Source organism: Hyla sarda, chromosome 5 (assembly GCF_029499605.1).
Source record: "Hyla sarda isolate aHylSar1 chromosome 5, aHylSar1.hap1, whole genome shotgun sequence".
In the NCBI taxonomy this organism is placed as follows: domain Eukaryota; kingdom Metazoa; phylum Chordata; class Amphibia; order Anura; family Hylidae; genus Hyla; species Hyla sarda.
In genome coordinates, this window is record NC_079193.1 from 262248032 (window position 1) to 262274793 (window position 26762).

General features: G+C 43.2%; 1 protein-coding gene across 15 annotated transcripts in view; it reads left to right on the forward strand.

Annotated features, from left to right (window-relative positions):
• The first annotated feature begins 211 nt into the window (after positions 1–211).
• The window catches only part of EPB41L3 (erythrocyte membrane protein band 4.1 like 3), a 267751-nt gene continuing 241200 nt past the window's right edge, over positions 212–26762 (forward strand). For 6 of the 15 annotated variants that reach the window (XM_056521627.1, XM_056521630.1, XM_056521626.1 and 3 more), the window contains exon 1: positions 467–622. The gene's annotated coding sequence lies outside the window, so the exon portion shown is untranslated. Of the gene's footprint in view, positions 309–460; positions 623–971; positions 1122–26762 lie in introns of those variants that run through there. The other 9 variants (XM_056521619.1, XM_056521621.1, XM_056521622.1 and 6 more) reach the window with 6 other exon arrangements.

Below are 26762 nucleotides of genomic sequence, written 5' to 3' on the forward strand. Positions count from 1 at the left end.
GCGATGATAATAATGCTTGGTTTCTATCTATATCATTATTATAACCTATGGAGAAATATGACTGGAGACTTGGTGCAGAACAGGCCATGCCAATGGGCAGCAGGGCGGTACATGGTTACTCATCAGAGCAAAGTCAATACCCATTGAAGTTCTCCATTGCAATGCCCTGCTGCCACCATTCTGCCCAGGGTGAGCCGCCTCCTCACTGCAGCCAGATGCTGTGTAGCAGGGGGAGGCGGAGGGATATCTAGGATGTGGAGCACTGCAGGCATTGCCGTCCATCTCGCCATGACTGGCCCCCTGTGATGGTAAGGGACCCGGGCGGCTCCGTTGTTTCCCTCAGAGACGGTGTCATCTGTAGGGACAGCTCGTCTCCTGGCTCCTTGTCATTGCGGTAATTGGTGGGCTTTCCGTCCGGTGGGCGGGGCTGCCCGCGCCGCGTGGGCTCCCATTGGCCGCCGCCTGCAGTAGAGGGGGCGCGCGGTGTGCGGAGGGGGATCCGCCGCTGCTGCAGCTGCTGCTGTGCTGTGTGCTGGGCCGGGCAGCTGACGCGTGGCTGCGCTCTGTGCTCATCCGATTATTCCTGCGGGCTCACCCGGGCGGCTGTGGTGCTGAAAGCGAGGTAGGTGCCGTGCCATGCGTCCGTGCCCAGGCTGCAGCCGGAGGAGCGGGCTCTTCCTGCGGCTCCATGTTTGACTTTCTGCAGGGTAATGTGAGGTGAGGGGGCGCTGCAGAATGGCATGGGGGCTGCCCTGTTCGCCTAGCATATGCCGCTCTCACTTTCCAGCTCTGCTGCTATCGGGTTACCTCCTGGCTGCGGGAGAGAAATCACATCATGAGGTGAAGGGGGGGGTTGAGCGCCAGTGGTGTCTGTGGGGTGCACTTTACCTGCCCTCCACATTGGGGGAGGGGCGCTGCTGCTCCCCCTTATATGTATGGAGCCCTACTGGTCACTGAGCTCCATCCAGCTGGTGATCATCCCCAGCAGCAGCCCCTGGCTTCTGCAATGCGGTGGGTGTGGTGATGTAGTAAAGTGGAGATGTGGACCTCTGCAGTGCCAGGCTTCTTCACTAGGGAACCTTGAGGTCCCTTCCAGGGTCTTGGCTGCTCCCCTCCTCACAGTGAGTACAGGACATATGGCTTTCATTATGCACAGCTGGATGGAGGAGACTGCAGTGTGAATGGGGGTGCAGGGAGCCGAGCACTGCAGCTCAAGTCAAGAACTTTACCCATCATAGGACAGGCGGAAAATGGGGTAGATATAATATATACTGTAATATATATATACCAACTTAACCCAACACTGGACTGGTGGATACAGGGTATATATAATATACCAACTTTACCCAACACTGGACTGGCAGAAAATGGGGTATATATATATATATATATATATATATAATTATACCGGTGCCAACTTAACCCAACACTGGACTGGTGGATACAGGGTATATATAATATATACGAACTTTACCCAACACTGGACCGGTGGATAGGGGTATATATAATATGCCAACTTTACCCGACGCTATACTGGTGGACATGGGGTGTGGGTGTGTGTGAGATATATAATAATATATATATATATATATATATATATATATATATATATATATAAAATTACCAACTTTACCCAACACTGGACTTGTCGATACAGTTTGTGTGTGTGTATGTATATGTATGTGTATATATATATTATATATATATATATATATATATATTAGCAGTGTTTCCCAGCCTGTGTCTCTCCAGCTGTTGCAAAACTGCAACTCCCAGAATTTCTCCAGCTGTTGCAAAACTACAGCTCCCAGCATGCCCGGACAGCCTTCGGCTGTCCGGGCATACTGGGAGTTGTAGTTTTGCAACAGCTGGAGCTATGCACAATCATAGAGAATGGTCTACTTTCCCATTCTGGATATTCATCATTCCATTGTTTTGGTCTCCATCCTAATTGTTCCTCTATGATCCAGTATAGAGTGGGTCCCTTCTCGTTGTAGAGACGATGCTGTGGTACTTGCAAGTTCACCGAGCAGCCTGTAGGGTTGGGCTTTGCTCCCCAGTGTTACCCTATGGCATGATTTAACAGAACGCTCTATTGGCCTGTGCAGATCCTTGGAGCATACCCTCATTCCTGCTGACCTTTGCAGCCCCTCCCCAGCTCTTATGGTCTCCTGGGAACACTAGACCCTCTTTTAACTCCTTCAGCCCTGCTTGGCTATGTAGGAACTATAGACTTGGATGCAGACCACACGCTTGATGTGTCGATTGTAGGATTGATATGATTACATTTACTTTTATGGAAATACATTGCTGACAGAACTATTAGGAACATGCAAATATGAGAATGCAGGAGCGGTTTTGTTCGATGTAGATTTGCATATAAAACAATGTATCAGAAATCTATATACTTATCTAAAAAAAAAAACAATTCAATGCAGCGCTCCAAAATAAAGTGAAAAAAAAATAAACAAAATTTATTCCATCATAATGTGCAAAAACAGCCTGCAACATTATGATGGAATACATTTTGGTTATTTTTTTTCACCTTATTTTGGCGTGCTGCATTGAATTGTTCCCAACCTTTTCCTGCACGCTCAACTTGGCTTATATTGCCTGGAGTTCTGAATTTTCAGAGTGCTGCTATTTTTAGATATCTTATCTCGTCTTAGTGCCTATATATCTTTATTTATATAGCGCACACAGATTCCGCAGCGCTGTACACTCAAATTGGTCACTGCACCATCGGGGCTCACAATATAAACCTATGAGTATGTTCTGACTTCTATCTAGTTGTATATTTGATAATGGATGTATATTATTGTTTATTCCTGCACATATTACGATTTCTTTTAGCTTTGGCACGTCGCCCCAGAGAGTTGTTTATTACAGTTGCAGGTTGGGATGGTCCAGTAACCACACCCTGTGAACAGTGTCCTATTGTTTTATGGGTGTTTTTTTATTTTTTAATTGTCAAATTTTCTTACATGCTTATTACAGTGCTCAAAAAAGTAAAGGGAACACTAAGATAACACATCCTAGATCTGAATGAATGAACTAACTGTATGAAATACTTTCGTCTTTACATAGTTGAATGTGCTGACAACAAAATCACACAAACATTAGATTTCCATTGATAATTTATCAACCCATGGAGGTCTGGATATGGAGTCACACTCAAAATCAAAGGGGAAAACCACACTACAGGCTGATCCAACTTTGATGTAATGTCCTTAAAACAAGTCAGAATCAGGCTCAGTAGTGTGTGTGGCCTCCACATGCCCGTATGACCTCCCTACAATGCCTGGGCATGCTCCTGATGAGGTGGCGGATGGTCTCCTGAGGGATGTCCTCCCAGACCTGGACTAAAGCATCCGCCAACCCCTGGACAGTCTGTGGTGCAAGGTGGTGGTGGATGGAGCGAGACATGATGTCCCATTCAGGTCTGGGGAATGGGCGGGCCAGTCCATCAATGCCTTCCTCTTCCAGGAACTGCTGACACACTCCTGCCACATGAGGTCTAGCATTGTCTTGCATTAGGAGGAACCCAGGGCCAACCGCACCAGCATATGGTCTCCCAAGGGGTCAGAGGATCTCATCTTGGTACCAAATGGCAGTCAGGCTACCTCTGGCAAGCACATGTAGGGCTGTGCAGCCCCCCAAAGAAATGCCACCCCACACCATTACTGACCCAGCGCCAAACCGGTCATGCTGGAGGATGTTGCAGACAGCAGAACATTCTCCACGGCGTCTCCAGACTCTGTCACGTTTGTCACATGTGCTCAGTGTGAACCTGCTTTCATCTGTGAAGAGCACCGGGCACCAGTGGTGAATTTGCCAATCTTGGTGTTCTCTGGCAAATGCCAAACATCCAGCACGGTGTTGGCCTGTAAGCACAACCCCCACCTGTGGATGTTGGGCCCTCATACCACCCTCATGGAGTCTGTTTCTGACCCTTTGAGTGGACACATGCACATTTTGCAGGGCTCTGGCAGTGCTCCTCCTTGCACAAAGGTGGAGGTAGCGGCTGCTGAGTTGTTGCCCTCCTACGGCCTCCTCCACGTCTCCTGATGTACTGGCCTGTCTCCTGGTAGCGCCTCCATGCTCTGGACACTACACTGACAGACACAGCAAACCTTCTTGCCACAGCTCGCGTTGATGTGCCATCCTAGATGAGCTGCACTACCTGAGCCACTTGTGTGGGTTGTAGACTCTGTCTCATGTTACCACTAGAGTGAAAGCACTGCCAGCATTCAAAAGTGACCAAAACATCAGCCAGGAAGCATAGGAACTGAGAAGTGGTCTGTGGTCACCACCGGCAGAACCACTCCTTTATTGGGGATGTCTTGCTAATTGCCTATAATTTCCTCCTGTTGTCTGTTCCATTTGCACAACAGCATGTGAAATTGATTGTCAATCAGTGTTTCTTCCTGAGTGGACAGTGTGATTGACTTGGAGTTACATTGTGTTGTTTAAGTGTTCCCTTTATGTTTTTGAGCAGTGTATGTAACATGCACAGCGCAAGCGCTGTATTATCAGATGACTCTGCACAATGTATGCAGGCAGGGGTGCGTTGCCGTTGTGCTGGTAGGAGTACTTGACCATGTAGTGTGACATCATTACAGCACTGGGAGTGAAGGGTGGGGCACCCAGTGACTGTCTGGCTCTTCTGTATGATTTCACATCGCCAATTAAGTGAATATGACTGGTCCCATAGTGGGTAGAGCAGGGAAGGGTTTTCTACAGAAGACGGCATCTTTTCTGCATGAGTGAATAAAAGGTCGCAGTCAGTGCGTCTCCATAGTCATATCTTATTCTATCATATTTTTTTTTCTTCTTCCAGCGTTGAATATTTATAATACAACATGGAAACATTTGATAGTTTTCATTTCCACAATATTTGTTTTATTGAAATGTTAAACACTAACAACACTTCCTACACAAACCTTTTAAACCTTTGTATCTACAAGCAAATAGTCATCTGTAAATAGAAGTTCTTGAAAGGAGTTGCTAAACCCATCCCTTAAACCTGTGTTTTCCAAACGGTGTGCCTCCAGCTGTTGCAAAACTGCAAATCCCAGCATGCCCGGACAGCCGAAGGCTGCCCGGGCATGCTGGGAGTTGTAGTTTTGCAACAGCTGGAGGCACACTGTTTGGAAAACACTTATTAAGACAATGCAGTTTCCTTACATATTTAACTATGTTTCCTCTATGTCATTTACTGCAGCACATACTGTTACTATATCCATGTGCCTATGGCTGTCTGGGCATGCTGGGAGTTGTAGTTTTGCAACAGCTGGAGGCACTCTGTTTGGAAAACACTTCTTAAGACAATGCAGTTTCCTTACATATTTAACTATGTTTCCTCTATGTCATTTACTGCAGCACATACTGTTACTATATCCATGTGCCTATGGCTGTCTGGGCATGCTGGGAGTTGTAGTTTTGCAACAGCTGGAGGCACCCTAGTTGATAAATACTGCTTAACACAATGCAGTTTCCTTACACTTATAACTATGGTTGCTCTATGTCACTTACTGCAGCACATACTGTTACTATATCCATGTGCCTATGGCTGTCTGGGCATGCTGGGAGTTGTAGTTTTGCAACAGCTGGAAGCACACTGTTTGGAAAACCCATCCCTTACACCAATGTTGCAGCATTAATAAGTTGATATATCAAATTAAGTGATCTTTGAAAGCCCCAATAGTGGCTGGCTATAATGGTGGTCTGTAGATTGTGACATTTTTGAGAAACACGAATGAATAAAAAAAAACAAAACCATAATATTTATCCATTTATCAAAGAAAAGATTTAGAATTTTCCTATTCCATTCGGCTGCTCTGGTATATTGAATGTTGCTTTTGTGCCACAATGTATTGCAGCGACTGTCACAAAACTGCGGTAAAGTGTTTATTTTTATTTTTTCTTGTTTACTATCACTGTGAATTTTGCAGTAGTTCTAGCTACACTTGAATATACCCTTATTTCTCTCCCCTCGACCACCTCCCCCCTTAATTATATCACTTATGTATTCAGAGTCTTGTATCAATTTCTGCTCTTCATATAGAACCTTTTTTAAAAATATTTGTTTGATTCCGAACTGAATTGTGGTCATACGATGTTTTAGTAGTAAGTTATTAGTAAGTATTTGTATCGTGTGGTAGATAAATATATAAGTAATATTATGGTTGATAGCCTAGGGCAGTGTTTCCCAACCAGTGTGCCTCCAGCCTTTGCAAAACTACAACTCCCAGCATGCCCGGACAGCCTTCGGCTGTCCGGGCATGCTGGGAGTTGTATTTTTGCAACAGCTGGAGGCACACTGGTTGGGAAACACTGGCTTAGGGCACCACTCGCATTGCACCATTCAGTGTTTTGACGGATTTTCTGACTAAACAAAGTGTAGCATGCGGCACTATTGATCCGTATAAAATTAAATAAATAAATCAATGAAATTGCCCTTGTCTTAGACTAAAACAAGGGGACGGATGGATGCGGGGTAAGTTTCTAATGCACGCAGGGGGGCATTTGTGTTCATAATTGTAACAGTGTGTCTTCAAAGTTCCTTATATACAGTTTATAGTCTTCTTCTTACATTAATGAGACATGGAAAGCTGATAGGGATTTGGTGGACTGTACTGGTTTCTTGAGTAACGTTTTCCTTGTGTTCCAAAATATTGGGGTGTATTTATTAAAATGAACCTGTCATCTCTTCTGACCCTGTACAACCTGTTAGTATCGTTCTGGGGTGTGTCCATAATCTGTCCAGTGTGCTGCCTGTGAGGGTGCTCTTACATGTAGCACTAGTGGCCACAACTAGTGCTTGCGATTCAGTGATAACTCGAGGCGCGATCTGGAGTTTCAAATGGAAAGACAAGATCCTGCCCGCAATTGTCAGAATTGCCAATGCTAGCCAGTAGTGCTTTTGCTTGTGTAAAGAAATGCCCTATTGATAACGGGATTGCTAACATCTAGTTGTTAATGTATTCCTAATTTTCAGGGAGGAATATTTGGAATGGCACAATGCAGAGTGTAAGAAACATGCTCCATAATGCTTATTTCATACAAGTGCTAAAATGAAATGATCCGGAGTGGGGGACAGCTGCTTTTAATACTGATACCCTATAAAAGTCATTATCTTTGCCCCATGTGGAATACGCCCTGTAGATGAATCAGACACTGGCTGCAAAGTGCCATACTTCTAAATTTCGGGCACAGCTAGGAAGCATCAATTGCTTTTTCTGACACATTTGTATGTATAAAGTGTAGTGGTGCAGTGACTCCATTAACTCATTAAGGACCAAGCCCATTTTAGGCTGCTTTCACACTACAAAGTTCACCTGTTAATAAACGGACGTTATAATGTATTGTTAACAGGCGTTTAATAACGGGTGAAGTAACGGATGCTAACGGCTGAATAATGTCTGTCCAAATAACGGGCATATTCATCCGTTAAGACCCATTATAACATCTGTCATGTACGGACGTTTTAACACCTTTGCCTACAGACTCCCACAGCCAAGACTACTACTACTCCCATCATGGAACAGACTTGTTTCCATGATGGGAGTAGTAGTTCTCCGGCTGCGGGAGTCTGCCTGTGGCTGGGGAGGTTACATTAGTGTTTGTACTACTACCCCCATCATGGAACAGTCTGTTCCATGATGGGGGTAGTAGTACAGGGGCTGAGTGATTGATCGCACTGGGCCTCACTTCTGACATCCGATCAGAAGTTATTAAGCAGGGGAGCGGGCGGCATGCTCCGCAACCCTGCGATGTACACAATGTATTTTTTACTTTAATTTTAAATTCCCCGCCGGGAGCCCTGAATGGCCGGTACTGAAGAGCCATTCAGGGATCCCAGAGGTTTTTTTTTTTTAAATGGACAATGCGGGGGGACATATGTTTATTAAAAGTGTTATGGGGGGGGGGGGTGTGGGGGTGGCATAGAGCTCTATATATCTAGCCCCCCAACGCATTAATAAAAATATGACCCTTGCCAGCGCATTTATATGTATATATCTATACCCCCCTCCAGCACATAATGTGACCCCGCCGGCGCATTTGTCTTAAAGGGGTATTCCAGGCAAAAACTTTTTTTTATCTATCAACTGGCTCCAGAAAGTTAAACAGATTTGTAAATTACTTCTATAAAAAAATCTTAATCCTTCCAATAGTTATTAGCTTCTGAAGTTTTCTGTCTAACTGCTCAATGATGATGTCACGGGAGCTGTGCATGATGGGAAAATATCCCCATAGGAGCTGGACAGCTCCCGGGACGTGAGTCATCAGAAAGCAGTTAGACAGAAAACAGCAACTCAACTTCAGAAGCTAATAACTATTGGAAGGATTAAGATTTTTTAATAGAAGTAATTTACAAATCTGTTTAACTTTCCGGAGCCAGTTGATATATAAAAAAAAGTTTTTGCCTGGAATACCCCTTTAATTTTCCATTGCAGCGCTATATGTGAATGGTATATCTATCAGAACGCATCGAGCAGCCGCCCGGCCGATGATGCTGACAGATATACTATTGATTCATAGTGCGCAGGCTGCATATGTATATAGTTGTGCTGGGGGGGGGGCAGACATATAGCGTTATCTGCCCCCCACATCGCATCTATATAAATATGCAGCCGCCGCTCTATGAAGAAGTATATCTGTCAGCATCATCGGCCAGGCGGCTGCTGGATGCGCTGCTGACAGATATCACATATAGTGCTGCACAAATGCGCAATTTGTGACAAGTATATCCGTTAGCAGCGCATCCAGCAGCCGATGATACTGACAGATATACTATTCATTCATAGAGCGGCGGCTGCATATGTATATAGAAGCGCTGTGGGGGGCAGATAACGCTATATGTCTGCCCCTCAGCACCTCTATATACATAAGAGTACAAAAGAATCCCGGCACACCAGTCTTTGATGCAAATAGTTTTCTTTTTTATTAAGGCATAAGTTAACGCAGCACGCGTTCCGGCCTATACAGCCTTTTTCAACTGCATAATAATACAATGAACAGTGGCGCTATTTAAAGGCACGCCTTTAAATAACGCCACTGTTCATTGTATTATGCAGTTGAAAAAGGCTGTATAGGCCGGAACGCGTGCTGCGTTAACTTATGCCTTAATAAAAAGGAAAACTATTTGCATCAAAGACTGGTGTGCCGGGATTCTTTTGTACTCTTACTGGATCTCTTATCCCTGGCACCCACACCGATCCAAGTGCCGACCGAACATACTTGGAACCTCTATATACATATGCTGTTGGCGGCGCTATGAATGAATAGTATATCTATCAGGATCATCTGGCCAGCGGCTGCTGGATGCGTTCTGATAGATATACCATTCACATATAGCACTGCAATGGAAAATTTAGACAAATGCACCGGCGGGGGTCATTTTTATTAATGCACTGGCGGGGGTATATATTTTTATAAATGGGCTGGCGGGATGCATATTATAAATGCGCTGGGGGGGGCTAGATATATAGAGCTCTATGCCCTCCCCCCCCCCCCCCTGCAGCACTATATATCTTGCCCCCCCCACAACACTTTTAATATACATATGTCCCCTCACATTGTACATTTTAAAAACCCTGCGGGAGCCCTGATTGGTTTCTCAGTACCGGCCACTCGGATCCCAGCGGGGAATTTAAAGATGAAAGTAAAAAATAAATCGTGATCGCAGGGTTGCGGACCATCCCGCCTGCTCCCCTGCTTAATAAATTTTGATTGCATCGGGTGTCAAAAGTGAGACCCGGTGCGATCAATCCCTCAGCCCCTGTACTACAACCCCCATCATGGAACAGACTGTTCCATGATGGGGGTAGTAGTACAAACACTAATGTAACCTCCCCAGCCACAAGTCTGTTCCATGATGGGAGTAGTAGTAGTCCCTCAGCACTGCAGGAGTCTGCTGATGTCAACTCTTCTGCGCATGCTCAGAAGTAATAACAGATATTTTAAAACAGGGTGCAAACGGATGACATAAAGGCTCATCCGTTTGCCATAGACTTCAATGTTAAAAATAACGTCCGTTAATTTACCTGTTTCTTGTGACTGGCAAAAAACGTGTGATAACGGGTAAACAAAAAACCCATTGACTTCAATGGGGTTGTTTAAAGGGCGTTAATAATTATTTTTCAGACGTACATTTATTAAAGGGTGAACTTCATAGTGTGAAAGCAGCCTTAGCCTTAAGAAACAGGCCAATTTTCGTTTTTGCATTTTTGTTTTTTCCTCCTTCCCTTCTAAAAATCATAACACTTTCAATTTAGCACCTACAGACCCAAATAAGGCCTTCTTTTTGCATCACCAATTGTAATTTGTAATAACCTCTTTTACTTTTTGGTAAAAATTACACCTTATCTTTATTCTGTAGGTTCATACAGTCCAATTACAATGATACCCAATTTATGTAGGTTTAATTTTTTTTATTTTACTACTTTAACCCCTTAAGGACCACTGTCGTAAGAGTACGCCCTGATATCCTGGTACTTAAGTCTACACCCATTGATGCACCTCTCTTTCTGCCCATTTCCCAGCAGAAGATCTCAGAATCATCTTAAACACTAATAAACATCTGCATTTCATTCACTTACCCTTCAGGACATTACTGTATAGACTAAATTTAAATAATCATTTACCTCTTGGGGATGAAGAGCGTACAGGTACGCCCTTGCTCCCTGGTACTTAAATGGGCACTGTCAAAACAAAAACTTTTGATATGTTGTAATGCATGCAAAACCAATAGGTTTTGCAATTGCTTTCATTAGAAAATATTTCATACTGAAAAATCCAGTCAAACAACTGCCCCCCCTGCCTGCTTGGACACATACTAGTCCTGCTGTGTCCATGTGTCATCACCTATGTCATGACCCACTTCCTTGATTGACAGCTGTGAGCGCAGGGCTCACAGCTGGAGGGAAAAATCCCCCCCCCCCCACTGTCAGCTTGTGTCCGGCTACTGTCAATGAGGACAAGCTGGGAGTTGTAGTTTTGCTAATGCTAGGGGAGATGTGAGCAGACAGCATACTGAGGGAGGGGGCGGAGACCTGCACAGTGAGGCCACACCCCTCCCTTTGAGAGGAATTCAAACTAGTGAGCTAAATTTAAAGTGAAAAATAAATAAATAAAGGTGCTAGACACATAAAAATTAGATGTACTTGGTAAGGATTAGGTACTGAGTGATATATTTAAAAAAGTTTATATTTTTTTGTTGGATCTGACGGGTATGCTTTAAGGTCCAAGGGAATACCTGTATGCTCGTGGAAATTCCAGTCCCTGCCGCTCGCCAGGCAGGGACTGGACCAGGATGCCTGCTGAAATCCTTCAGAAGGCACCCCGTGGAAACATTGCCCCCATGTCAGCGATCACTGCATATCTCTGGTCAATACAGACCGGTGATTTGCGGCGATATTGGGTGTCCGTTGACCCGGAAAAAAGGGTGAAAATTACCCTTACCCAGCAGGAGTGAGGTGGCATGGGTGCCACCTCACGATCACTTGACCAATCACTACCCTGCTGCCCGACCAAGCACTACCCTGCTGGGTGGTGATCGGCACGGGGGTCCCCTCAGGAGCGGTGGCAGCAGCAGCGGCGGTGAAAGGGGCAGCATACAGCAAGGGGGGAGGCCTGTTCACCTCTTGCTGTTGCTTAGCAACAACTCTCAGCATGCACAGCCAAAGGGCATGCTGGGAGTTGTAGTTTTGCAACAGCTGGAGTCCCAACTACAACTCCCAGCATACCCTTATGTAATCTGTGCATGCTGGGGGTTGTAGTTATGCAACATCTGGAGGCACATTTTATTTTCCATGAAAAATTGTGCCTTCAGCTGTTGCATAACTACAACTCCCAGCATACACAGACAGACGAAGGGCATGCTGGGAGTTGTAGCAGTGTGCCTCCAGCTGTTGCATAACTACAAGTCCCAGCATGCCCTTCAGCTGTCACTGCATGCTGAGAGTTGTAGTTTTTGCAACAGCTCAAACTCTGAGAGAGAAACTTGCTGTAAACACCCGCCCATGTGAATATACCCTAAAAACACTACACTACACTAAACTACACTTACACATAACAAAGGGTAAAACACTACATATACACCTACATAGTTACCCCCCTCCCCCCCCCCCCCTCACCCCCTGAAATAAAAAATGTCTCGTACAACACTGTTTCTAAAACTGCGCGTACAGCTGTTGCAAAACAACTCCCAATATTGCCGGACAGCCATTGACTGTCCAGGTATGCTGAGAGTTTGCAACAGCTGGAGGTACCCTGTTTGGGAAACACTGCTGTAGGGTTAGTCTAATTCTTGTATCCGGGTCCGTTCCTATTAGGGATCGACCGAAATTGTTTTTTTTTTCTAGGGCCGATAACCAATAATCTGTGGCCTTCCAGGTTGATAGCCGATAACTTATACCGATATTCCGGTATAAATTATCGGCTATATACCGCCCAGCACTAGACCATTGTTCTGGTAGTATGGGGGCTTTGTCAACGCACATGGCCCCCGACTTCCATTCCGAACAAATTCTCTCTCCAAAAGCCCAATGGCACTCCTTCTCTTCTGAGCATTGTAGTTCGCCCGCAGAGCACTTTACATCCACATATGGGGTATTTCCATACTCAGAAGAAACGTGGTTAAAATTTTGGGAGGCGCTTTATCCTATTACCCCTTGTGAAAATGAAAATTTTGGGGTAACACCAGCATTTCAGTGAAAAAAATCAAACTTTTCATTTTCATGTTCAACTTTAGCAGAAATTTGTCATACACCTTTGGGGTGTTAAGACTCACTGTACCTCTTGTTACATTCCTTAATGGGTGTTGTTTCTCAAATAGTATGCCATGTGGGGCTTTTTTTTTTTTTTTGCTGTTCTGGCACCATAGGGGCTTCCTAAATGCGACATGCCCCCATTTCAGCCATTTCAGCCAAATTTGCTTTCCAAAAGCCAAATTTGGCTCCTTTTCTTCTTGGCATTGTAGTGCGCCAGCAAAGCATTTTACATCCACACATGGGGTTTTTCCATACTCAGAAGAAATGGGGTTACAGCATTTTCTCCTATTACCTCTTGTAAAAATGGTTAATTTAGTGAAAAAAGTTATTTTTGTAAAAAAAAATTTTTTTCATTTACACATCTGACTTTACTGAAAAGTCCTCAAACACCGGTGAGGTGTTAAGGCTCACTGTACCCTTTTTTACGTGCCATGAGGGGGGTAGTTTCCAAAATAGTATCCCATGTGTTTTTTATTTTTATTTTTTTATTTTTGATGTTGTGGCACCATAGGGGCTTCCTAAATGTGACATGCCCCCCAAAAACCATTTTGGTTAAATTCACTTTCCAAAATCCCATTGTCGCTCCTTCGCTTCTGAGCCCTCTAGTGCACCCATAGAGCACTTAACGTTCACATATGAGGTATTTCATTAATCGAGAGAAATTGGGTTACACATTTTGGGGGGGCTTTTTTTTTTTTTTTTTTTTTTACACCATGTAAAAATTCAAAAACTAGGTCTAAAAGTACATGTTGTTGGTGTAAAAAAAAAATTGAGATTTCTCCTTCACTTTGCTGCTATTCCTTTGAAACACCTAAAGGGTTAACACACTTTCTGAATGTAATTTTTAATACTTTAAGGGGTGCAATTTTTATAATAGGGTCATTTATGGGGTATTTCTAATATGAAGACACCTCAAATCCACTTCAAAACTGAAGAGGTCCCTGAAAAATTCGGAAACTTTTGTGAAAAATTGGAAAATTGCTGCTGAACTTTGAAGCCCTCTGGTGTCTTCCAAAAGTAAAAAATGTCAACTTTATGATGTAAATATAAAGTAGACATATTGTATATGTGAATCAATATATAATGTATTTGGAATGTCTATTTTCCTTACAAGAGCTTCAAAGTCAGAAGAATGCAACATTTTCAAATTTTTTTATGAAATTTTTAATTTTTTCACCAAGAAATTATGCAAGTATCGACGAAAATTTACCACTATGTTAAAGTAGAATATGTCACGAAAAAACATTCTCTGAATCATATTCATAAGTAAAAGCATTCCAGAGTTTTTTAATTCTTAAAGTGACAGTGGTCAGATGTGCAAAAAATGCTCTGGTCCTTAAGATGAAAATAGGCTTGGTCCTTAAAGGATAAAAAAAAAATTATAACTTCATGCACCAAAATTTGTATGTTTAAGATTGTCCTCTTCAGACCCCTAAAACTAGCCATCACGCCCTCTCCCGTAGGCTTGCATTGCAGGGCGGAGCGTGACGTCACACAGGGGCCGAGGTGTGATGTCACACGCCGCTGGCCCTGTAGTTGCCCGTAATCGGACCTAGAGCCAACACACTCCGGGGACTGATTACAAACGGGGTGCCGTGTGCATGATCACGGGCGTCCCCAGCTGCAGGACTCCCGCGATCAGGCATCTTATCCCCTATCCTTTGGATAAGGGATAAGATGTGTAAGCAACGGAGAACCCCTTTAACCTGCTGTATCATATGCAAACATTTTTTTTTATTACAGTGCCTATTAGGGATCGACTGATTATCGGTATGGCCGATATTATCGGCCGATAATCACGATTTTGGGCATTATCGGTATCGGCAATTTCCTTGCCGATAATGCCTCACCCCCCCCACCCCACCCCCATTGCCTCCCCCATCCCTGGTTTTATAATTACCTGTTCCCGGGGCCCACGCTACTTCTTGCTCCTGCGTTGCGCTGTGCGCAATGACGAGTGACGTGACGTGCACGACGTGACGTCACCGTCAGTGCGCACAGTGACGGCTCAGGAGGACGCCACCGGAGCCAGATGTAGAGTGGACCCAGGGAACAGGTAATTATAAAACCAGGAATGGGGGAGGCAATGCGGTCGCGGTGGGTCGGGGGGGCGGTCGCGGTGCGGTGGGTCGGCGGTCGCGGTGCGCCGCGCCGTGGTGGGAACGGTGGCGGTGATAGGTCTCAGGACCCCCGGACAGGCAGGGGGAGAGAAGCGGGTGGCGGCGGTGGTCTATGGCACCGCAAAAGCCACTGCAGTGCATTGATTTAAAGCGCCCGCTTTAAATCAATGATCTGCAGTGGTGTCGCGGGGGTATAAATAGCCGATAACTTATACCGGAATATCGGTATAAGTTATCGGCTATCGGCCTTAACCTCCACCGATTATCGGTATCGGCCCTAAAAAAACGATATCGGTCGATTCCCTAGTACCTATTTAAGTTCACTTTTGCCAAACAATTCTGCCAAGGCCTTGGAGCCACACCCTCTTTCCCAAACTAGATTCCCAAGATCTAGATAAAGTCCTGTAGGAGGGAGAAGGGGTACGAGTCCCTGGGGGGCTAGAGCCCACGCTCTGAGCATAGCCTCCGACTTTCCGAAGTTTATGTTTGCTCCTGAAGCCTGGTTGAATTCCTTGCGGGTCTGAATGAGGGCTGTCACCAAATGCTAGTCAGTGCAGAAGACTGTCGCCTCGTCCATGTACAGCGAACACTTAGCCACTTGACAGTTTGGTCCCGGTACAATGATCGCTCTGACCTCTGGATTTTACCGAATAGACTCTGTGAATAGTTCTATAACACAAAGAAAATGGGCAGCCCTTCCCCAACACTGTGCTGAAAATGTCTAAGTAAATGAGGTCATTATAAGTGCAAAACATTTTCCCCAGCCTGAACCTCCACAGCACCTTGCAATGAACACATGTGAAACACTATCAAATGCCTTTTCCTGATCTAGACTGACCAGGGCCGCAAACACAAGGCCGTCTTTGACGTAATGCATGGTGTCCCTGATGAGGATGAGGCTGTCTCCAATCCTGTGGCCAGGAATGCTGCATGTTTGATGCTGGTGGATGATCTGTCCGATGACTACCATCAGCATTCTGCCCTCTGCCATCAACTCCCTGTATGGCTCCAACAGGAGCTGGCCAATGAGGTCCCACAATGCTACATAGAGACTGTCACTGCCTGGGGTCCTGAATGACCTAAGATAGGCCTCCACCATCAAGGGAGCATCCATCTCCTCTTAACCTGAAGGACCAAGAGTGTTAGTGATACCTGACAGGAACTTATTGGTGGTCTGCAGTAGAGGTCGCTGTAGTAGTCTAAGGACAGTCTCATTGTGCAGCCTTGTCAGAGGTGTGTGGCAGGCGTGGCTCCATTAGTGGGCATAGGCTGAGTATTTGTTGCCCATGTAAACACTGCATTGCCTGCTGTTGTTCACCAATTGACTATTGGGAATCATAATGTACATTTATATAGTTCACTTAGATCGGGGTAATACAGATTTTTACAATTACACATCCTTTTATACTTTGTAATTGTCATTGCTGTGTTTTTTCTTAGCACTGAATGCTTATAAAAATAATACTGTTACAATATGGGTACAAGATATGTGCATACTTTGATCCTTTCTTTGGTGGAATTGAGATGTTCCCCATGTATTCATTTGTAATCTGCTGATGTGTGCCTTTTCATTATACTCCATGAACCTTTCGATATACTGTATGTTTAGCATTCATCTCAAGGCTTCATGGTCTGACCCTTTAGACTGTGTAACAATGGATCTGTGTTTTAGGTTTAATGAACAAATACAAGTCAACCAGTAGTAAAGAAAAAACCCAGTGCCATACCCAACCAGTTTATGAATGCAGGATTTGAAGTGTCGCTTAGTATTAGTAAGTGTGTGTAACATTGCAAGTGACACCCGTGCTCAGTGAACACAATGGATTACATTTCTTTCTCCCTTTCTCGCCAGTAATGACAGACTTAGTATTCCACTCCGCTGTAAGTTTCGTTGTCCTTTGTACAGAATTTGCTGGAAAAAACAACAATTCATTGCAAATGATCTCTGCTACGGATCCGTTACAGTACTTGGTTTAACAACCATAGTGAGACAAAGAGTTGCTCCAAGGCATTCTTTGAGCCATTAAGGAGAAAAGTTTAGCTTTCCAGCAACAAATAATAGACTTGGAACATGACTGCACCATTAAAATCGTGACATGAAATCTGATAGCTTGTGGCTTTTTCAATTTGGCTGTCCCCAGTATATGGTAAAGGCAACTACTATGCTGTGTCTTTACTAGAGGGAAGGAACAGCAAATGTTAAGTTCATCAGGGTAGCGGAGGTCATCTGTCAGACTTTGCATGAAGTATTTGTCTTCTGGATACAAAGTTAAAATGGTAAGGCCACATGATGATGACTAGATGAAAGTGTGTTTGTTATCTTGCCTACAGCGGTCAAATGAATAGGGACTGTAAGGTCACTGCTTATACAGTGCATGACATTGAATTCTTTTACAATCTTAAGAATTAAAGTGGTATTCCAGGAAAAAAATCTTAACTACTGGAAGGATTATCAGCTGCTGAAGTTGTGGTGTTCTTTTCTGTCTGACAACAGTGCTCTCTGCTGACACCTCTGGTTGTCTCAAGAACTGTCCAGAGTAGGAGCAAATCCCCGTAGCAAACCTCTAATGCTTTGGACAGTTCCTGAGACAAGCAGATGTTTCAGCAGAGAGCACTGTTGTCAGAAAGAAAACAACAACTCAACTACACCAGCTGATAACTACTGGAAGGATTAAGATTTTTAATAGAAGTAATTTACAAATCTGTTTAATTTTCTGGAGCCAGTTGATATATTTTCTGGAGCCAGTTGATATAAAAAAAACATTTTTTTTTCTTGGAATACCCCTTTAAGTTCTATATGAATAGGCTAAAAGACTCAATTTTGCAGGTCTCTTGTCTGTATACTTAGCATCTATCATTGTGATTAGCCTGTATTCACACTGAACAAGCACTTACCATGTTTCTCCAAAAATAAGACCGGGTCTTCTATTAATTTTAGTCACAAAAAAACTCACTAGGGCTTATTTTCAGGGTATGGTATATGTACATTGAACAACATGGCGGTTCCACAGTATTTAAAGGGGTATTCCAGGCCAAAACTTTTTTTTATCTATCAACTGGCTCCGTAAAGTTAAACAGATTTGTAAATTACTTCTATTAAAAAAATCTTAATCCTTCCAATAGTTATTAGCTTCTGAAGTTGAGTTGCTGTTTTCTATCTAACTGTTTTCTGATGACTCACGTCCCGGGAGCTGTGCAGCTCCTATGGGGATATTTTCCCATTATGCACAGCTCCCGGGACGTCACATCATCACTGAGCAGTTAGACAGAAAACTTCAGAAGCTAATAACTATTGGAAGGATTAAGATTTTTTTAATAGAAGTAATTTACAAATCTGTTTAACTTTCCGGAGCCAGTTGATATATAAAAAAAAGTTTTTGCCTGGAATACCCCTTTAACGGTATTTACACCCCCCCCCCCCCATTATCATCATGTGATGGGCGCAGCTCTGCCCCCCATTGTCCCCCGCCCCCCCCCCCCCCCACCCCGGTTTATCAGCCCCATGTGGCACCCCACATCGGGGGAGTAATCGTATGTCACCCGCGGGCGCAGCTTCTCTCCCCCCCCCCCCCCCCCTGCCAAATAATTATCAGCCGCTGCGTTGTACTTTTGTATTCCTGTGCCCGGGCTGCAAATATTAAAAAACAAACTTTAACTTACATTCGTCCTCCGTTCCCCCGTTGCTAAGGAACCGGCCTCATGGTCCCTCCGCAGTTCTTGCTGCTTCCTGGTGTTGGGACGTCACGGAGCCTTCAGCCTATCACCGGCCGCAGCGATGTCCCGCCTCTGCCGATGATAGGCTGAGCCCACTGTCATGCAAGGAGCCGGCCGGTGATAGGCTGAAGGCTCTGTGACGTTCCCATCCCCAGGACCGCAGCGAGAACAGCGGAGGACAGTGAGGCCGGTTCCTTAGCAACGGGGGTACGGAGGACGAAGGTAAGTTAAAGTTTATTTAATATTTGCAGCCCGAGCATTGTCTAGGTCAGTGGTCTTCAACCTGCAGACCTCCCAGATGTTGCAAGCATCTGGAGGTCCGCAGGCTGGAGACCACTGGTCTTAGTCTTATTTTCGGGGTAGGGCTTATATTGCAGCCCACCCCGATAATCCAGCTAGGGCTTATTTTCGGGGTAGGGTGTAGTTTAGGGGAAACACGGTACTGCAGGCAGTCATAAAACAGTAAAATAATGCTAGGTAGAAAATGATAACTGGCAGACCAAACATTGCTCTATTACAATGTCTGAGTTGGATGCATAATGACGTGTTATAAACTGAGTTATTTTCTGTTTTAGTCTATGCATTTTTAATCTGTATGTTTTGTCTCTTTCCACTGCATTTCATTTAATTATTTAGCATATGCCTTTACAAGTTATTCTGTTATCTTGTGTCTAACGTCTGGATTATTAAAGTCAATGGATACCCTTTAAAAACTTCTACTGTACCCCTTATGGTGCTGTGGTGCCTTGGTAATTAGTCCCCAAAGTCAGAGTCCCTAGGACTGTCGGGGTTCGCTTCCCTAATTAACCCCTAGTCACCCCTTAGTAACTTGATATTTGAAAAGCACCCCTAAATCCAGCGGATCTGTGCAACGGAATCTTTCTAAAACTAAACTGAGCTTATCTGATCTCAACCAACTGTCAATCGCTGCTCAAATGCAAATAGACTTTGTTCATGGACTGTTATTGCTATTGTCTGCTTCAGAAAATCTTCAGTAAAAGTTTCTGCAAGTTTCAGTTGACAGTGGTTGTGGACAATCCATTTATTACGCATTCACCTATCGTTCTTGGGAAGGGTAGCGATAGGCCCAGCACTATTACAGTATTTAACCCTCATCCTGGCGTCACGAGTGACAAGGGTTAACAGCGCCCTTTATAATTCAGGAAAAGCAACACCCCAACTACCCTATACCCCCACCAAGGCACAAATTCTCTCCAAATCTGTATTCAAAATTACTTTCATTTGCTTCTACAGTCTCTATTACCAAAATGTGAGGCCGTCTGAGAGGCACCATACCTCTGGTCAATATGAAACATATACACCAAACAAAAAGACCAGGGTACTTATTGGTAGACATGATAAAAAATACATAAAACTTATACTGAGAGGTAGATGAGTTGTACAGGTAGAAAAGTGGAGGATGAGAGGGATAACATCAACTATAGCTGCACTGGTATTACCATGTCAATACAGCAAGTCATCTAGATAAGCAAAAAACAAATGCTAATAGAAATATATATATATATATATATATATATATATATATATATATATATATAATAAAGGTACTGTAACTAGAACTGACAAGCTTAGATAAATATATAAACAACAAAGTACAAGATTCAGCAGTAGCAATAAATGGTCATGTACCTGTAAGGACTCCTCTCACCTCCTCCCCAAACACACGTTTTGGCACCAATGCTTCGTCAGGGTGTGTGTCTTGTGAGTATGTGAATAGAGATTATATATATATATATATATATATATATATATATATATATATATATGCGACCAATCACATTGCATGTAGATACATCAACAATTATTATCCCCATCTGTGCGCTGTATGTACAAATTACCTAGGGATGCAAACACTGCATGGTAGCTGACATCATACCTGTGCACCGAAGCGCTCATATGGCTTGCGTCCTACGTCGTGGGTGCCCGCAATGCTGGAAATCCGCTTGCGGCGGATCAGGCCATGTGATCACCGTCACATAATCTGCCACGTGAGCGGACATCTAGTGACGTCCGATCTCGCGATAATGCGCATCGACATGCAGTGATCATATGATCGCGATCATGTGGTATAGGTCTTGTGGGTGTACACAAAGCATCCGTTGCTAGGTGACACCTGCATATAGGCTCACGCAGGCGCAGTAGAGCATTAAACAGTACATATGGAGTGAATAGATAGAAAAAGAACACCCTTGCAGGTAAGTGAGCAATGTGAAGTGTCAACAACTGAAAATTTATAGAGCTATAACAGGGATGTGGAAATCCTATCGCCCGACGCCCGGGACAAGTAGTTTTGGACGCCGGGCAGGTGAATTGTTTATAGATTTAGCCCTCTATTGGGCTAGCAGGGACAGACCGACTTCCCCCGTATTTTTCTTTAATGGCGCTCAGGGTGTATGGAGGGGGCAGCGGCTTAGAGAACCCCTGCCCCCCTCCCCCCCCAAGTCTGCTCTTAGCCCCTGAGGTGCCGGTGTGAGGTGAGATTTCCGAACCAGCCGGTGCTGTGCAGTCTGTCCTCCTTCACACACAGAAATACTCCCCAGCCCCGTGCAGTGCGTCCTCTCCTCTTCCCCCCCCCCCCCGCTCTGTGTTTTCCCCGTGCAAACTTGCAGCCTCCCCGTGGTAGATTAGGTCCTGGGGAGACAGAGCAGGGGGAGGGGGATGGAGCTGTGTGCGGGGGAGGAGCTGTGTACCGAGCTGTGTTCGTCCTCGCTCTCCCCTGCTTCTTGTGTAATGTAGAGCGGGGGGTGTGAAGCTCAGGTGAGGAGGCCGAGCATGCAGGCGGCGGGAAGGGTGGTTGTATATGTATGTAATGTATGATTAGGGGGGGGTGTATCAGCGGCGGATGTATGTATGATGTGTGTATGATGTCTGTGTATATATGACGTGTGTATGGTGTATATGTATGTGATGTCTGTATATATGATGTGTGTATGTCTGTATATATGATGTGTGTATGATGTCTGTATATATGATGTGTGTATGATGTCTGTATGTATGGTGTGTGTGTATGTAATGTATGATGGGGTGATAGCGGCGGGTGTATGTATGATGTGTGTATGTAATGTATGATGGGGGATAGCGACGGGTGTATGTATGATGTGTGCATGTATATGGTGTATATGTATGGTTTGAGTGTGTGTATGATGTGTGTTTATGTAATGTATGATGGGGGGGGGGGCAGCAGCGGGTGTATGTATGATGTGTCTATGTATGTAATGTATAATATAGGGGTCAGTGGCCGGTGTATGTATATGTGCATGTATGATGTATGTATGTAATGTATAATATAGGGGTCAGTGGCCTGTGTATGTTTGTATGTATGCATGTATGTTTTGTACAGGGGCGGACTGACAAGTGCTGCCGCCAGTTGTGCTAATTTTTTTTTTTTTTAGTGGCTTCTGGCCACCCACACTAAATTGCACCCCCAGAATCCCGCCCCCTTCATACTCTCCCACCGACCAAGATCCCCCACGGATGCACGCAAACACACCCAAACCAAAACTACAACTCCCAGCATGTTGCACCATAACCGAAACTGTAGAACTATAAAGTGCAACATTCTGGGAGTTGTAGTTTTGGTTCAGATCAGCTGCATAGCCATAGGCTGCATCAGGGCATGCTGGGTGTTGTAGTTTTGGTTCGGATCAGCTGCATAGCCATAGGCTGCATCAGGGCATGCTGGGTGTTGTAGTTACTAACTGCAATTCCCAGTATTCCTTGACACAGCCTATGGCTCTGCAGCTGACACGACCCAAAACTACAACTCCCAGCATGTTACACAATAACCTTAACTGTACTACTATACAGTGCCACATGCTGCAACACCCACACAACCATAGGCTGTATCAGGGCATGCTGGGTGTTGTAGTTATCTAGTAACTAAATGCAACGTAATGACACATAAATTAGAGTAAATAAATAAAATGCAGCACATAAACTGAAGAAGCAGAACACCCCCCCCCGCCCCCAGTAACACAGCGCTGTTCAGTGTTTTCCAATCAAAAGACTCCATGTATAAGTCCCTATGAAGACTGAAAAATAGTGATTAAAATATTTTTAAAAGTGCGTAAATATGTGAATAAGCCCCTTTCCTAATAAAAGTTCTGATAATAAATGGTTCCGATAAAAACTACAGATCACGGCACATAAGATTACCCTCATACATCCCTGTATATGGAAAAATTGGAGTTATATGGGTCAGATGGGTGGGGCTTGCCTCGGGTGTAAAAGGAGCTACAGCCCGGCATGTTGTGATCGCCGTGGCCGCTATTAAACCATTAGATCACCGCTGTCTAAGTTGACAGCAGTGTCTAAAGGAATCTTATATCCATCCCTGGTGGTCTAGTTGGGGGGGGATCAGACTATTTTGGTTGAAATTATTTCATCTACCAGGACAAGTGGATTTCCTTGAGGGACAAGTAGATTGTGTTCCGCTTTAGTCCCTTGGACAAGTAGTTTTTTTTTTTTTTTTTTTTTTATTTCCACACCCCTGTATAAACGTACATAAATCACACTTGCCACCACCGAAAGGAGACTCTCTATATAAAATGCAAACTGAAAATATAAGATCAAAAAATATGCACACAGAAAAAATAAAAGATGAAATGATAAAAAAAACACTAATTGCAAATATTATATGTAAGTGAAAATAACAGATGACACTAAATGTCAATGATACTGAATAAAAAAATCTAAATGAAAGACCGTGTATTAATAAACCTATCATATATTCTCATATATTATGTATAAGTGAAGATGACAGATGACACTAGTTGTCAATGATGGTAAATTAAAAATCCAAACCATGTATTAACATATCATATATATTATCTCATGTACAGTGATATGAGTGAATGTGAGTGAGTGTGTAATAAAGTAAAGATAAATATGTGGAGCAGTACGTGCAGTACATACAGTCATGGCCGTGAATGTTGACACCCCTAAAATTTTTCAAGAAAATGAAGTATTTCTCACAGAAAAGGATTGCAATAACGCATGTTTTGCTATACACGTGTTTATTCCCGTTGTATGTATTGGAACTAATCCAAAAATGGTCTGGACCAAATTATTGGTACCCTTTCAAAATTGTGGAAAAATAAAGTTTTCAAGTATGTGATGCTCCTTTAAACTCACCTGGGGCAAGTTACAGGTGTGGGCAATATAAAAATCCCACCTGAAAGCAGATATAAAGGAGAGAAGTTCTCTTAGTCTTTGGATTGTGTGTCTGTGTGTGCCACACTAAGCATTGACAACAAAAAAAGAGAACTGTCTGAGGACTTAAGAACCAAAATTGTGGAAAAATATCAACAAAGTCCATCTCCAAAGATATAGATTTGCCTTTGTCCACAGTGCACAACATTATCAAGAAGTTTGCAACCCATGGCACTATAGCTAATCTCCCTGGGCGTGGACGGAAGAGAGAAATTTTTGAAAGGTGTCAAAGCAGGATAGTCCGGATGGTGGATACGCAGTCCCAAACAAGTTCCAAAAATATTCAATCTGTCCTGCAGGCTCAGAGAGCATTAGTATCAGCGCAAACTCTCTGTCGAAATAGAATGGAATGCTATAGCAGGAGACCCAGGAGGACCCCACTGCTGACAAAAAGACATAAAAAAGCAAGACTACATTTTGCCAAAATGAACTTGAGTAAGCCAAAATCCTTCTGGAAAAACATCTTGTGCACAGATGAGACCAAGATAGAGCTTTTTGGTAAAGCACATCATTCTACTGTTTACCGTAAACAGAATGAGGCCTACAAAGAAAAGAACACAGTACCTAGAGTGAAATAAGGTGGAGGTTCAATGATGTTTTGGGGTTGTTTTGCTCCACTGGATGCCTTGAATGTGTGCAAGGCATCATGAAATCTGAGGATTACCAACGGATTTTGGGTCGCACTGTACAGCCCAGTGTCAGAAAGCTGGGCTTGCATCCGAGATCTTGGGTCTTCCAGCAGGAAAATTACCCCAAACATATGTCAAAAAGCCCCCAGAAATGGATGGCAACAAAGCGCTGGAGAGTTCTGAAGAGGCCAACAATGAGTCCAGATCTAAATCCCATTGAACACCTGTGGAGAGATCTTAAAATTGCTGTTGGGAAAAGGCGCCCTTCCAATAAGAGAGACCTGGAGCAGTTTGCAAAGGAAGAGTGGTCCAACATTCCGGCTGAGAGGTGTAAGAAGCTTATTGATGGTTGTAGGAAGCAACTGATTTCAGTTATTTTGTCCAAACGGTGTGCAACCAAATATTAAGTTAAGGGTGCCAATAATTTTGTCCAGCCCATTTTTGGATTGACATTCTGTCCAATTTGCTTTTTTTTCCCTCCCTTTTTTTTTGGTTTAGTTCCAATACACACAAAGTGAATAAACATGTGTATAGCAAAACATTGTTACTGCAATCCTTTTTTGTGAGAAATACTGCATTTTCTTATAAAATTTCAGGGGTGTCAACATGTAGATCCATTACTGTATATCTATTCACATACTCTCAAGACACCCCCCCTGACGAAGCATTGGTGCGAAAATGCGATTTCGGGGAGGAGGTGAGAGGAGCCCTTACAGGGTGCATGACCATTTATTGCTACTGCTGAATCTTGTACTTTGTTGTTTATATTTATCTAAGCTTGTCAGTTCTAGTTACAGTACCTTTATACTCTATATATATATATATATATATATATATATATATATATATATATATATATATATATATTTGTATGCACATGGTAATACCAGTGCATCTATATTGGATGTTATCATCCCTTTCGTCCTCCACTTTTCTATCTGTACAACCCATCTACCTCTCAGTATAAATTTTTTTTTTTTTTTTTTTATGTCTACTAATAAAGATTGATAATTTTTGGAAAATATATACCCTGGTCTTTTTGTTTGGTTTAAGTCTCTAATATGTGTCAAATGAGCTTTATTTTCTTCATGATTTGTACACAGCCTATATGACTCTCCCCTGCATACTACCTTTCATGTGCTTTTCCATCTTTCTCCAGCCTTTTTGAGCTGTCCCCCCAAGGATTCTCTCCCCCATATCCCCTCTCTGAGCTGGTGTGTAACTCGCACCCCCTCCTTTTGTTGTTATTTCTGAGAGCAAAAAGTCTGATGTAGCAGCTAAATGGAAGAAAATATTAAAGAAGACTGTTTGGAAAGTTGCTTTATTTTGCATTTAGGAAATAAAAACGATAGAAGAAAAAAATCAGTGCATAGTCTTTATGTTTTTATCTGTAATTACCAGTTGTATACATAGACTACACTACTAAAAAAAATTTGCTGGAAGACATTATTCGTGGTCCTCGCAAGCTATTTCTAATGAAACATTATTTAAAAAAAGACCATTTGTAATGCTGCAAATAATACACATGCATTGTCTTTTTCATATAGTGGGAGTATTTGGAGTCTTGTACAAGAATACATATGTATTTTTTTTTTTATTGCTTTTTTTTTTGCACTTCTGACTTCCCGACTAGGTTTCTATTAGTGGAAATGAACAGAGTCCTACTTACTACATCAAGATCGCAAGCCATAGTTCATGGCATCCTTGTGTATTGCATGAGATCTTTTTTTGGATTCCTGTTTTTGAATAAACTGCACAGAGGAAAGAGCAATAAAATTCCTCTGTGGGCATAAAGTGGATTTGGTACTTATTTACATGTGTACTGTAGCTATGTTTTTCATTTGGCAGCTTATTCTTTAGGGATGTTAAGGGCTGGAAAAGCATTGTGTACTTAGCTCCTCTATTGGTTTTCATTATTTTGTTGAGATGGTTCTGAATCCGTATTGTGGTTAACAATTATTTTATTATTAATCTCCAGTGCAATGGATGCTAAAACGGTGGATTATATTAAAGGGTATAAGGCACCAGATAAACCCTTCAATTTCTTTATATGCCATCTATATAATGCTTTAATGAGGAGCATAAAACGCATTATTCACTTTTCAAACAGACTGTTTGCCTAAGAGGCACCGCTAATCTTAATAAACTCTATGAAGGTTAGTATTACCAGGCCCGCAAAAGGGTGATAGGAATTATATTTAGACTATAGTAAGCAAAACTGAAGCAAAAATCTAAGCAAAAGAGGCATAACTCTACAGAGATGTCATGAGGCCATTTCTACTGGACCAGTG